This window comes from Bubalus kerabau, chromosome 18 (genome assembly GCF_029407905.1).
Source record: "Bubalus kerabau isolate K-KA32 ecotype Philippines breed swamp buffalo chromosome 18, PCC_UOA_SB_1v2, whole genome shotgun sequence".
NCBI classification, from domain to species: Eukaryota; Metazoa; Chordata; class Mammalia; order Artiodactyla; family Bovidae; genus Bubalus; species Bubalus kerabau.
In genome coordinates this window covers 32,142,428-32,156,435 of record NC_073641.1, presented here as the reverse complement: position 1 = coordinate 32,156,435, position 14,008 = coordinate 32,142,428, and the positions used below count along the sequence as shown (strand labels likewise).

The 14,008-nt window shown below is 35.1% G+C and overlaps 1 pseudogene; it reads right to left on the bottom strand.

Annotated features, from left to right (window-relative positions):
• Positions 1 to 8,350: 8,350 nt before the first annotated feature.
• Positions 8,351 to 8,648, bottom strand: LOC129633332 (elongin-B-like; annotated as a pseudogene).
• Positions 8,649 to 14,008: the final 5,360 nt, after the last annotated feature.

Here is a 14,008-nt window from a genome sequence, read left to right as displayed (position 1 = left end):
GTAGTATATTTTAGCTTTCAACTCTCACTAGATAGTTAACTTAGAAAAATTTAAAACTTTAACCTCAAGTTTCTTCTCTGGAGAATGAGGACAAAATTAAGGATTCTAAAATTATTGAAAGTTATAATATGCATGAAAACCTTAGTATCAAATAAACTTAAGGCCATATAATAAGTGCCACATAAATGGTACCTGTTAGAAGGACAATCTACCCCCTTTTTAGTTATCAGGGATGGGTTAGCTACTAACAACAAAAGGTAATACCTATTTGGTTTATATATGTTTTCTTGATGTGTCAACTTGGCTAAATTACAGTCTCTAGTTATTCAACCAAAAACTAATCTAGATGTTTCTATGGAGGCATTTTCTAGATGTGATTAAGATCTATAAACAGTTGCCTTTAGATAAGAAAAAGTATCCTAGATAATCTGAGTGAGTCTATTCAGTCAGTTAAAATGCCTAAAGAGCAGATCTGAGGTTTCCCTGGTGAACAAGAAATTCTATCTGTGGACAGCAGTATCAGACCCTGACCAAGAGTTCCAGACTGCTTTCCTGACAGCCTGCCCCAGTGGATTCTGGAGGTGCCTAGCCAGTCTCCACAACTGCATAAGCCAGTTCCTTGCAACAATTCTCTTAAAGCAGATCTCCTACTGCTTCTGCTTCTCTAGTTAAACACTGATGCATGAATTCATTCATTCAGCAAATACTTACCAAGGATTTTCTATGTCTCAATTCAAGTATTATTCTAAATATCAAGGAATCTGCAGAGAACAAATTAGATGTTTCTCCTGTCATCACTGAACAGACGATATTTTCCTGAGAAAAGTTACAATATTAAAAATACTTAAATTAAAATAATAAAGAGTGCTTTGAAGTAGAAAAGATAGCACATTATTTTCATATTAGCCCTTTTAGTTTTCATTTGGAAACATTTAAACATTTTTATTGTGAATTTATATCAGACCTATATCTTAGTTGGGAGACTGTTTGTTTGTTTCTGTGAATCTTGAGTGTCTATTATGTAGATTCAAATGTAGGTTTTCCCCTATGTGGAAAAAAATGTAAAAATTTAAACTTTCCGAGTTAAATGTAGCCAGTGAAGACACACTGAGTGCCTCTAGGTACATGAAGTTGAGGTGAACAAAGCAGGGAAGGGCCGTTTTACCTGCATTGGGATCTAATGTTTTAAGCAAATCATGGTCATTGTCAATTTTTTTTTAATTGAATTGTCATGTAGCTAATATGGTGTGTTCATTCATGTGACTACATTAAACACATTACATTCAGTGCAAAATACTTAACTGTCAAATGTTTCTATCAGAACAATAAGAAGAGCCTTTATAAAATAAAAAGAGTTCTCATCAGTAAATATTGAAAATAAGGATTAAATTTTTTTGAGATTTGAAATCTCTTTTTAATATGTGTTTTTATTTAAATTATGAAGGGATAAACAAACGCATTCTCAGTAAGCAAATTTGAAGGGAACCAACCCTTGAAATAGAAAGTGTTACAGATAATTTTTCTATTAAAAACATTGTGCTCAATTTCTTCTACACTGTTCCAATATCACAGGCCAGTTAGCCTTTAAATCATATGTACTTCAACTCACAAAAATTTGTTTGTTTCCCATTTACAATTTCACAGAATTTTCCAGAAATTAGAATTGGAAAACAATAAAATGTTTTCCTTTTTCTTTGATTGTCCATGAACATACACCTCCTGCCCCATTACCAGTTATATGTCTGCTTAAATTTAAATTGCCAGGCCCCTTAGTGGCCAAGTCCTAGCCTAGAACTCTTTTAGATATTAATCAGACTTAAAAAAATAAGAACTTTCTTCAATTATAAATGTAAATACTTTCTTACTGATTTGGATCAGGATAAGACAATATACTTAATGTGTTTTCATTTTAAAAATAATAATTTTGGTAACTGGGAAAGCAAGATGTTTGCAAAAGCATTTTAAACATGGATATTCAATTTGCAAATGCTGTTTTAAATATTATAACTTACAAACATGTTATTAAATTATCCTGAACAGAAAGGACATATATTATGGAAATGGCACCCCACTCCAGTACTCTTGCCTGGAAAATCCCATGGACGGAGGAGCCTGGAAGGCTGCAGTCCATGGGGTCACTGAGGGTTGGGCACGACTGAGCGAATTCACTTTCACTTTTCACTTTCCTGCATTGGAGAAGGAAATGGCAACCCACTCCAGTGTTCTTGCCTGGAGAATCCCAGGGACGGGGCAGCCTGGTGGGCTGCTGTCTATGGGGTCGCACAGAGTTGGACACGACTGAAGTGACTTAGCAGCCAATTTCTCAGACTTCATAATTCTGAGTTCAGTTCAAGATGGCAGAGTAGAAGGATGTGAGCTCATCTTCTCTTGTGAGAGCACAAAAATTGCAACTAGCTATTGAGCAACCATCCACAGGAGGACACTGGAACCCACCAAAAAAAGATACCCCACATCCACAGACAAAGAAGAAGCCACAACAAGATGGCAGGAGGTGTGCAAACATGATAAAATCAAATCCCATACCCACCACAATCTGGAGAAAAATAATACCAAAGACGTTTTCCCACCATAGTGAAGCTTCTGAGCCTCATATCAGGCTTCCCAGCCTGGGGATCCAGCAAAGGTACTGGTAATCCCCAGGGAATCTGACTTTGAAGACCAGTGGAATTTGATTATAGGACTTCCACTGGGCAAGAGGAAACAGAGACCCCACTACTGGAGGGCACAAACAAAATCTTGTTCATGCCAAGACCCGGAGGAAAGGAGTAGCAACCCCTCAGGAGACTGAACCAGACCTACCTGTAAGTGTTGGAGGATCCTGTGGAGGTGTGGGTCAGCGTGTCTCTCTGTGGGAATGGGGGCATTGGCAACAGCAGTCCTAGAGGAGGCCCCGTGGTGTAAGTCCTCTTGGAGGTCACCATTAACCCTACCATAGAGCCCAAAGACCCCAGGGCTGGGTCACCTCAAGCCAAACAACTTACAGGAAGGGAGCACAACCCCATCCATCAGCAGATAATTGGATTAAAATTTTAGTGAGCGTGGCCTTGCCCACCAGAGCAAAACCCAGTTTTTCTAATCACCAGTCCTTCCCATCAAGAAGATTGCACAAGACTCAGCCTCACCTACCAAAGGGCAGACAGAAGAAGCAAGATGAATCACAATCCTGCAGCTGCTAGAACCAAAACCACATCACAGAAAGTTAAAAAGGATGAAAAAGCAGAGGGTTTTGTCCCAGATGAAGGGACAAGATAAAATCCCATAAATATAGCCAAATGAAGTGGAGATAAGCAAAATTCCAGAAAAAGAATTTAGAATATTGATAGTGAAGATGATCCAGAATCTCGAAAAAAAGAATGGAGGTAAAGATTGAGAAGGTGCAAGAAATATTTACCAAAGACCTAGAAGAACCAAAGCACAGGTAAACAGAGATGAACAGTACTCTATTGCTGTTGTTTAGTCTTTAAGTTGCATCTGACTCTTTGCTATCCTATCGGCTATAGCCTTCTAGGCTCCTTTGTCCATAGATATTCCAGGCAAGAATACTGGAGTGGGTTGCCATTTCCTTCTCCTGGGTATCTTCTCAACCTAGGGATCTAATTCATCTCTCCTTCCTGGCAGACCAGTTCTTTACCACTGAGCCACCTGGCAGGCATATTCTTTACCACTGAGCCACTTGGGAACCCCAACAATACGTTAGAAAGAATCAATACCAGAATAACTGACCTGGAGGACAGAATGGTGGAAATCACTGCCACAGAACAAAATATACAAAAATGAATAAAAAATAAATGAAGACAGCCTAAGAGACCTCTGGGACAACATTAAACATACCAACATTCATACTAGAGGGGTCACAAAAAGGAGAAGTGAAGAGAGAAAGGATTTGAGAAAATATTTGAAGAAATAATAGCTGAAAACCTCCCTATTATGGGAAAGGAAATAGTCAACAAAGTCTAGGAAACACAGAGAGTCCCAGGGAGAATAAACCCAAGGAAGAACACAGCAAGACACATGGTAATGAAAATTACAAAAAAAAAAAAAAAAGATAAAGACAAAGATAAAATATTAAAAAGAAAAAGGGAAAAACGACAAATAAAATACAAGAGAACTCACATAAAGTTTCTCAACAGAAACTGTACAATCTAGAAGGGAATGCCATGATATTTTTAAAGTGATGAAAAGGAAGAACCTTCAACAAAGAATACTCTACCAAGCAAGACTCACATTCATTTTTGATGGAGAAGTCAAAAGCTTTCCAGAGAAGCAAAAGTGAAGAGAATTTAGCACCGCAAAACTAGCTTTGCAACAAATACTCAAGGAACTTCTCTAGGCAGGAAACACAAGAGAAGGAAAAGACCAACACAAAATAAACCTAAAACAATTAAGATAATGGTAATAGGAATACATATACCTTAACTATAAATGAATTAAATGCACCAACCAAAAGACATAGACTGTCTGGGCAGTAGATAACAAGTGCGTGTATGCACTTCCACTTACCACATCACTCTACTGAACCCCTCAAATTATATATAATTATTTTATATTGTTAGGTTAATCATGTTTCCATTATGGCTTGAAATTATAATGATCTTTTATATTTTGTCTGGCTATTGATTTTGAAAATTGATAAACTTCTCTTAGTATTGTGATTATGTAACTATTATTCACTTGATAAGATTATCAAGTGAATCATTACTGGTCAGTAGAAAATAATAGAATTCTATATTGCTAAAACTACCATTTAATAGAAAAATTTATAATCACTTTTTAAAATCCAGATGCATAACAGAATTATCTTGGATTCTTTTTGAAAAATGCAAATGCCCAGGTATTGCTGTTCTCCAAAGCTCCAGATGTGTTTCTAATGAGCAGCAATGTTTAAAAACAACTGGACTATATGATGATCTTTTATTTTATCCAGTTTATTTCACTTTTTCTATTTCATATTCAGTGCTCACATTTCATTTAGTTTATGTTTTTTAATTTCTCTGTCTCTTTTTTGCTGTTATTGTTTTTCTCAAGCCTTTATCAAGCATAGTAGAAAAGCTTTTGTATGTATAGTATGTATGTGCTAAGTCACTTCAATCGTGTCTGACTCATTGCATCCGCATGGACTGTAGCTGGCCAGGCTCCTCTGTCCATAGGATTCTCCAGTCAAAAACACTGGAGTGGGTTGCCATTTCCTTCTCCAGGGGATCTTCCTAACCCAGGGGTCAAACCCGTGTCTCTTACATCTACCTGCATTGGAAGGCAGGTTCTTTACTACTAGCACCATCTGGGAAGTCCTAAAATGTGTATAATATAATATATATATATCAGAAAATTTATGAATTTTTCTCTAGTTAAAAAAATTCATGACACTTGGATTACACTTGTTTGACTTAGTATGAATAGAATGCTAGATTTCTAATTTATATTTGCACAAAACTTCAATATAGTTCCATGTATTTTGGCATCTAGTATTACCAAAAGTCTAGAAAATTTATTATCTTTTGAATTAAAAATAATTTGAATGACGTTTGAAACTTTTAATTCAATTCTGAGACTATAAAGAAATACTATGTTTAAAAAAAAAACACAGGAATTTAACATGTGATACAGTATTATTAACTGAAGTACAGATTTTGTTCCAATTTCACAAAATTTTATACTAGTGTCCATTATTTGTTTCCATACCTTACTCAAGACTCCACATTGTATTTAATTGCATTGAGCAGATTCAGCTGCCTGCAAAAAGTTCTGGTAAATTCTCTTTTCATTTTTATTCTATTACAAATATTTTCTAATTTTTTCCTTGTTACAGCTTAGATACACTCATCATTTAAAAGTAGACATTTAATTTTGAAATACATGGGATTTTGAGTAAAGTGTCTTTAATATTAATTTCTCATTTTTGATGTTAATTTCTCATTTAAATGCCTTCTTCTCTGCAATCACCCTCTGTGCTTTTCTCAGTCTAACTTTACTGAGGCTTTTAATACCTAAGTCAAAGATCTCTCTTGGTAAATGTCACACTGCACTTGAAAATATGTGATAAGAGAATAAATTGTATGATTTCAATAATTTTAAACCATTATTTTTTGCACCTTGTTTTATGTCCCTGGATATGTTCCAGTGTCTCCTAGTTTACAATCTATGGGAACGTGAATAGAATTTATATCCTCCTGTTGTGTGAAAAGTGTATAAATCTTAGTTATTTGGAATGGGTTCATAGTGTTTTCAGGTCTACCATATCCTACTTCTACTTCTCTGTATATTCATATACAGAATATACAGAATGTATCCATATTCTACTTCTCTGCATATTCATTCTATTAATATTTGATATTGAAACTCCAACTAAAAATCTTAATTTATCTACTTTAAAAAATAATTGTAATATATAGTGGAACTATATGTATCCTTGTTCTATATTTTCCAAGTCTTCTCTGTAAATGTGTTATCATACTTTCATAATTTAAAAATTAAAAATTAAAATATAAAAATAATTCTGAAGTTGAAAAGTAGTTTTGAAGTTTTAAAGCAGTGATATTTTTTAAGACAAAGACATTTGCTATAAAGTCAGCAAATGTCAACAGATTTTCTAATTGTCAACCATCAGTAAATGTCAACAAGTATTTGATATACAATCAGCAAATGTCAACAGAACATTAAAGGAATAAACTTTTCTACACTTTAGAATTATTCATGTATAATGAAGCATTTTAACTATCACAGAAACTGGAGCCAATACAATTAGTAATTGATACCATTAAAACTATTGCTTATTGCAAATTTTACCAATAATTGTTGAGTGAGCTGTTGGTACACTAAGGAAATCTTAGAGGTTATAAATTTTTTATTTTTACAACTAGTTTTATATTACAGTCATTCAAATATTTATAAAAATTCAGATAATTATAATTATATATTATACATAAATGTTACAAATTAATTTTATCCCTCAAGTAGACATTCTTAGATCCTCTTTAACTTACTCCACTCTACCCTACAATTAGCTCATTTTCTATTTGAGTCATGATGAAATCTATTGCTTTATTACATGAACCCTCTGAGCCAAAAACACTTCTCTAATTAGCCTAGTTTCATAGTCCTTTGAAAATGTAAGTACCCACAAATTAATAATGCTGAACTCCTTAGTAATTCTCATGAAAAAGATTTTATGTAAACTTAAGGGAATATAAAAAAAAAGACCAAGATCCCAAAGCTCTTCATTTAAGTGTTATATAATTTGCAAAGATCAATTACAATGATTCTACAAGTTACTCTCCTTCAGTTTTTCTTCTTTATAAACATGCCCAAATAAAGCAAAGGTTTACACACAACCAAGCATTAGTTCAATATAGAGTGAAGGAATGAATAAACTTTTGAAGGGCAATCTGTAAGCAGTTAGAAGACAAGGGAATTTCGAACCTTACACACCATGGTCTATAATGAACAAATCATGCCTGACCGTGATGATAGACTTGTTTGAGAGAGTTACAAAACTAACTGGAGAAGAGGATGGAGTCTACGTCATGTATTTGGGCTTCAGTGAAGCATTTGAAACAGTGGATCATGAACGTTTAGTTGCAAATTAATTATAATTGTTTTGGATGAGAACAGAGTCACATGGATTGAGAACTGGCTAAAAGATCATAAACACAAATAATAGATGGCAATGAATCCAGTTGGAGGATAACTGCAGCAGGTTTTTATAATGGTGAAGTTTTATAAATCTCTATTTATTGGTTGGTAAAGACTAGTTTTCTCAATAATATTCAAGTAGAAGTGTTTCCAGAGGTACCAGATGTAGAACCCAAAGAAAACAGATCAAAATATGAGTTCATATGAATCAATATCTAATTTAGAATTTATGTTTACTTCAGTTGAATTTTGAAAATGTTATGTAAAAAAGTATTAGTGCATAATATTTAGGGAATAACTAGTGCCAATAAAATAGAATATTTTAAATATTTTAGACATTATTAATGATACATCTTATTTCTTATTAAAGTAAGTTTGGTAGTACCTCTATTAGAAATGTATCAAAGAAATAAAACTAATCTTTTAATTTTTATAAATAATGCTTGTGATTTCTCTATATTTGTTTAAGTTAAATTAATTTTTTTGTTTGTTTAAGTTAAATTAATTTTATAGTAATAAGAGAACAGCATACACCATACAGACTTTTAATTTCAAGGAGACTATCAGAAAATAACTCTTTTATGTCTTTTATGAAAGAAGAAGGCAATTATCTATAGATGTTTTTAAACCCAAATCTCTTTTATTAGAGGGGATTAGTGGGGCACAGCTGAGGCAGGGAAGGGCTGGGGAGACCATCTTCCTACACGGCTTGTTCATTGGCTTTGCTTCTTGAGTTCTACTGCTTCCTCACATAGGGCAGCTCAGGTGCGCTGGAGAAGGGCTCAAAGCACAGAGCCTCCAATGTCTCATCTGCCAAGAAGGCTAGCCCCACAGTGGCTGGGGCCTGAGGCTGTGCTGTCTGGCGGGTGAAGTCACACTCATGCAATGTCTTGCTCTGTCATGAAGTTGATTGTCCTCATACAACCACTGCACTTTCGGTCCTCGGCATCTGTGAAGATGGTGGTCTGGTGGCAATGGTTGATGAGGAACATGTCCATCTCAGAATCTGCCTCTCCCCAAGATTTATCATGAAATAACATAGAAGAGCTTTTCCAAATTGTAGCTACAAGATAATTTTAGAAGTTATGCAATAATGTTTTAAAATGCATTCATTTGCATATATTAGGGGATGAAGTGATTAAATGACATAAATACTACTTAAATACGTTTGAATGCAAACAAGTACCATTATCTCAAGAAACATATTGTATAGTAGTATAAAATATGCACACATTCAGGTAATTGGTACACTGAAGACTAATGTTTGGGAAATGTTGCAGAAGAAAAAGCCAGTATTGCCTTATCCATTGAACCAAAGATTGATTTAATCAGATGTAAGGATAATGTCTTGAGAAGATACTGGCAAGGTTCTCAAGGAAAATAAGATTAAAATGTTGAGCAAATAGACAAAAATAAATTTCATAACATTTTATATAATCCCCAGATTTTCCAGATCCAGCAGAAACCTTGTTTAATTAAACAATATTTCATTAAAATTCTTTGCATTACAGCAAATGAACCTAAAGAGTCTCTTGAAGTTTCAGTTCAGTTCAGTTGCTCAGTCGTGTCCAACTATTTGCAGCCCCATGGACTGCAGCACGTCAGGCTTCCCAGTCCATCACCAAGTCCCAGATCTTGCTCAAACTCATGTCCATTGAGTCAGTGATGCCATCCAACCATCTCATCCTCTGTTGTCCCCTTCTCCTCCCGCCTTCAATCGTTCCCAGCATCAAGGTCTTTTCCAATGAGTCAGTTCTTCGCATCAGGTGGCCTAAGTATTGGAGTTTCAGCTTCAGCATCAGTCCTTCTAAAGAATATTCAAGACTGATTTTCTTTAGAATTGACTGGTTGGATCTCCTTGCAGTCCAAGAGACTGTCAAGAATCTTCTCCAACACCATAGTACAAAAGCATCAATTCTTCAGTGTTCAGCTTTCTTTATAGTTCATCTCTCACATCTATATATGACTATTGGAAAAACCATAGCTTTGACTAGATGGACCTTTGTCGGCAGAGTAATGTCTCTGCTTTTTAATATGCTGTCTAGGTTGGTCATAGTTTTTCTTCCAAAGAGCAAGTGTCTTTTAATTTCATGCCTGTAGCCACCATCTGAAGTGATTTTGGAGCAAAAAAAATAATAATAAAGTCTGTCACTGTTTCCATTGTTTCCCCATCTATTTGTCATGAAGTGATGGGACCATATGCCATGATTTTAGTTTTCTGAATATGAGGTGGGTTTTTTTTCTTTGGTAAATTAATTAATTTATTTTAATTGGAGGATAATTACTTTATAATATTGTAGTGGTTTTTGCCATACATTCACATGAATCAGCCATGGGTGTACATGTGTCCCCCATCCTGAACCCCTCTCCCACCTCCCTCCTCATCCCATCCCTCAGGGTTGTACCAGTGCACTGGCCCTGAGTGCCCCATATGACCCAGCAATCCAACTACTGGGCATACACACCAAGGAAACCAGAAATGAAAGGGACACATGTATCCCAATGTTCATCGCAGCACTGTTTATAATAGCCAGGACATGGAAGCAACCTAGATGTCCATCAGTAGATGAATGGATAAGAAAGCTATGGTACATATACACGATGGAATAGTACTCAGCTATTAAAAAGAATGCATTTGAATCAGTTCTAATGAGGTGGATGAAACTGGAGCCTATTTTACAGAGTGAGGTAAGTCAGAAAGAAAAACACCAATACAGTATAATAACACATATATGTGGAACTAAGAAAGATGGCAATGATGATTCTATATGTGAGACAAAAAAGAGACACAGATGTAAAGAACAGACTTTTGGATTCTGTGGGAGAAGGTGACGGTGGGATGATTTGAGAGAATAACATTGAAACATGTATGTTACCATATATGAAATAGATCACCAGTCTAGGTTCGATGAATGAATATTGAGTTTTAAGCCAACTTTTTTTCACTCTCCTCTTTCACTTTCATCAAGAGGCTCTTTAGTTCTTCTTCACTTTCTGTCATAAGGGTGGTGTCATCTGCATATCTGAGGTTATTGATATTTTTCCTGGCAATCTTGATTCTAGCTTGTGCTTCATCCAGCCTGACATTTTGCATGATGTACTGTGCTTATAAGTTAAATAAGCAGGGTGACAATATACAGCCTTGACGTACTCCTTTCCCTATTTGGAACCATTCTGTTGTTCCATGTACAGTTCTAAGTGTTGCTTCTTGACCTGCATACAAATTTCTCAGGAGGCAGGTCAGGTGGTCTGGCATTCCCATCTCTTTAAGAATTTTCCAGAGTTTGTTGTGATCCACACAGTCAAAGGCTTTGTCATAGTCAATAAAGCAGAGGTAGATATTTTTCTGGAACTCTCTTGCTTTTTTGACGATCCAACAGATGTTGGCAATTCGGTTCCATTGCCTTTTCAAAATCCAGCTTGAACATCTGGAAGTTCATGGTTCATGTACTGTTGAAGTCTGGTTTGGAGAATTTTAAGCATTACTTTGTTGGCGTGTGAGATGAGTACAATTGTGTCATAGTTTGAGCATTCTTTGGCATTGCCTTTCTTTTGGATTGGAATGAAAACTGACCTTTTCCAGTCCTTTGACCACTGCTGAGTTTTGCAAATTTGCTGGCATATTGAGTGTAGCACTTTCACAGCATCATCTTTTAGGATTTGAAATAGCTCAACTGAAATTCCATCACCTTCACTAGCTTTGTTCTTAGTGATGCTTCCTAAGGCCTGCTTGACTTCGCATTCCAGGATGCCTGCCTCTAGGTGAGTGATCACATCATCGTGGTTATCTGGGTCATGAAGATATTTTTTGCACAGTTCTTCTGTGTATTCTGTATTAATGTCACCTCTTCCTAATATCTTCTGCTTCTGTTAGGTTCATACCATTTCTGTTCTTTATTTAAGGTTTAACCTACTGGAGTGATAAATTCTGACTTATTCACCCCTTTCAACTTTTAAACATCAATAGAATGAAATAAAAACATACTAAACCTAGAATAGAAAAAAAATATTGTCACCATTAGGTATACCTTTAAATGGAAAGGGTGCTTTTGCTGCTTGCAACTGGTTTGTTAGTTGAATGAAAACTATTGCTCTAAGATTGTCTCATCACTTATTTTTATTTATGAAACCTAAAAAGATAGAGGCACCAGAGAGCTAGACTAAAATGAACACACCAAGAAAAAGACAAATTATAAAATATTTCATCCAAGTAGAAGCAATGAAAACTTTTGGTTTGCACAACAGCCTCCCGAGGGTAAAGGTAGGATTTACATTACTGGTTGTACTTAAAATTCACCCTGAAGATCATTGAGGCCAACATCTGAGAGTATTCTCACAGGAGAGATTAGATGACCTGTCATGGCTTTCCATTTTTTATTTACATGATTTCGCTGCAGTAGTAATTATTCTTTTGGAAAACAATTTGCTGACAACTTAAGATTTTAGCCTTGAGAGTTGTCTGGCTGTGTTCAGTTAAAGTTGAGCTGTCATGTCCAAAATGGCCATAACACACACCATGGATCATGGATCCCAGTCTTTCCTTAAGCCTTTTTACTTACAGAGGCAGTGTTAATAATTCAGCTTTTCAAAATAAAGAATAAGCACTACATTTTACCTTACAGGTGGAACAAGAATAATGACATTAACTCTATAAATATCTCCTACTTAAACATAATTCTTGATTTGAATAGTCATGACCCTTGTATTATCATATTTTTGCATGAAATATTAGCATATATTTATTGATTCATTAATTCTTGCCTTTAGGAAATATTTCTTCTGCCTACTCTGGTAGTTGGAATATTGGTAGTGCTAGATATTGGAGCCATAGTAATAAAAAAAAAAATACACATCTTTGATGCAGCTGGAGGGCGTAATCAGGCAAATGAGTAACTATAATAAAAGTAATATATTTTCCGATTAGAAAGTAACAGATGTTTTGGGATTGTATCAGTGGAAAACTCAACTCAACCGTGATGGTGATAAGAGAGGTGATGATAAAAAGTAGTGTCTCAGAGAAAATTATGTGTATTCCCTGGTGGCTCATACGGTAAAGAATCTGCCTGCAGTGCCAGAGACCCAGGTCCGGTCTCTGGATTGGGAACACCCTCTGGAGAAGGGAATGGCTATTCACTCCAGTGTTCTTGCCTGGAGAATTCCATGGACAGAGGAGCCTGGTGGGCTACAGTCCATGGGGTTACAAAAAGTCGGAAACAACTGAGCAGCTAACACTTTTACTTTCATGGCATGTATATATATATATATATATATGTGTGTGTGTGTGTATTCATGTATAGCATAAGTAATGATTTATGCTGTAATGTATATATATGCTACATATATTATTTATCTGTGCTCTGTACACTAGGCAAAGAGTACAGATAGTCTGGTGACTCCAAGATAAGAGAATATGAAATGTTAAGGAGCTAAAAGATGTTTAATATGCTAGCGAGTAGAGTTTGAGAGGAAGATGATACAAGCTGAGGCTAGAAGGCCTCCAAATGTTGCCTAAGCTATAACCCAGTAGCCCATTCACGTGGACTGTGTCACCCAGGTGAAAGAAGTAGTGATCTTAGGGGAGAAACAGAGAGGATGGAAAAAAGTGTAATGAAACAAAAAAATATTTAGGAGGCAAATTAAATAAGACAGTGATTGTATATTAAGAGTGAAAGAAATGGAAAGAAGGTAATTGGCTTGATCAATTGGATACATAGATGGTATCACCCTTAACTACAATGAGAAATATTTAAGGAAAGAAATGTTTTCGGGTGAAATAGCTTTCTTATGGTGGTTTCAACTTGCTGACTTTGAGGTGTACTTGAGAAATCTAAACAGATATTTCTAGCAGACAGTTGGATAGGCAGATCTACAATCCAGAAGAGGAATCTATATCAGATATATGTTTTGAATAGATGATAATTGAAGCCATGGGAATTAGAAAAGGCTGAAAGGAAGATTAGTCTTTTTTTTCTGATTTTGGATGGGAGTATAGTTATATAATTCTATATTTATAATTATTAGAGGGCATTTACAGGAGTATATTTTATAACTTAATTTGGTAATCCACATTTTAGCTTAATATCCATGTGATTTATTCAGAGTGTATTTTTCAAAATAGTACAGAAATATAGACACTACAAATAAGCAGAAAACATCCAGGTTTTGTTGTATATATTTATATTTTCCACAGTGAATGTGTAAAGATTTTTATAAGCAGAGACAAGTAGATGCTATTGAATATCTTTCTAATTTATATAGGGACATATTTAATAATTGGCTCATTTTTGATAGCTGAAAAAGCATTTGTTTTTAAGAAATTAAATTAGATTAAACTAAATTAAAATCTGACTAAAACACA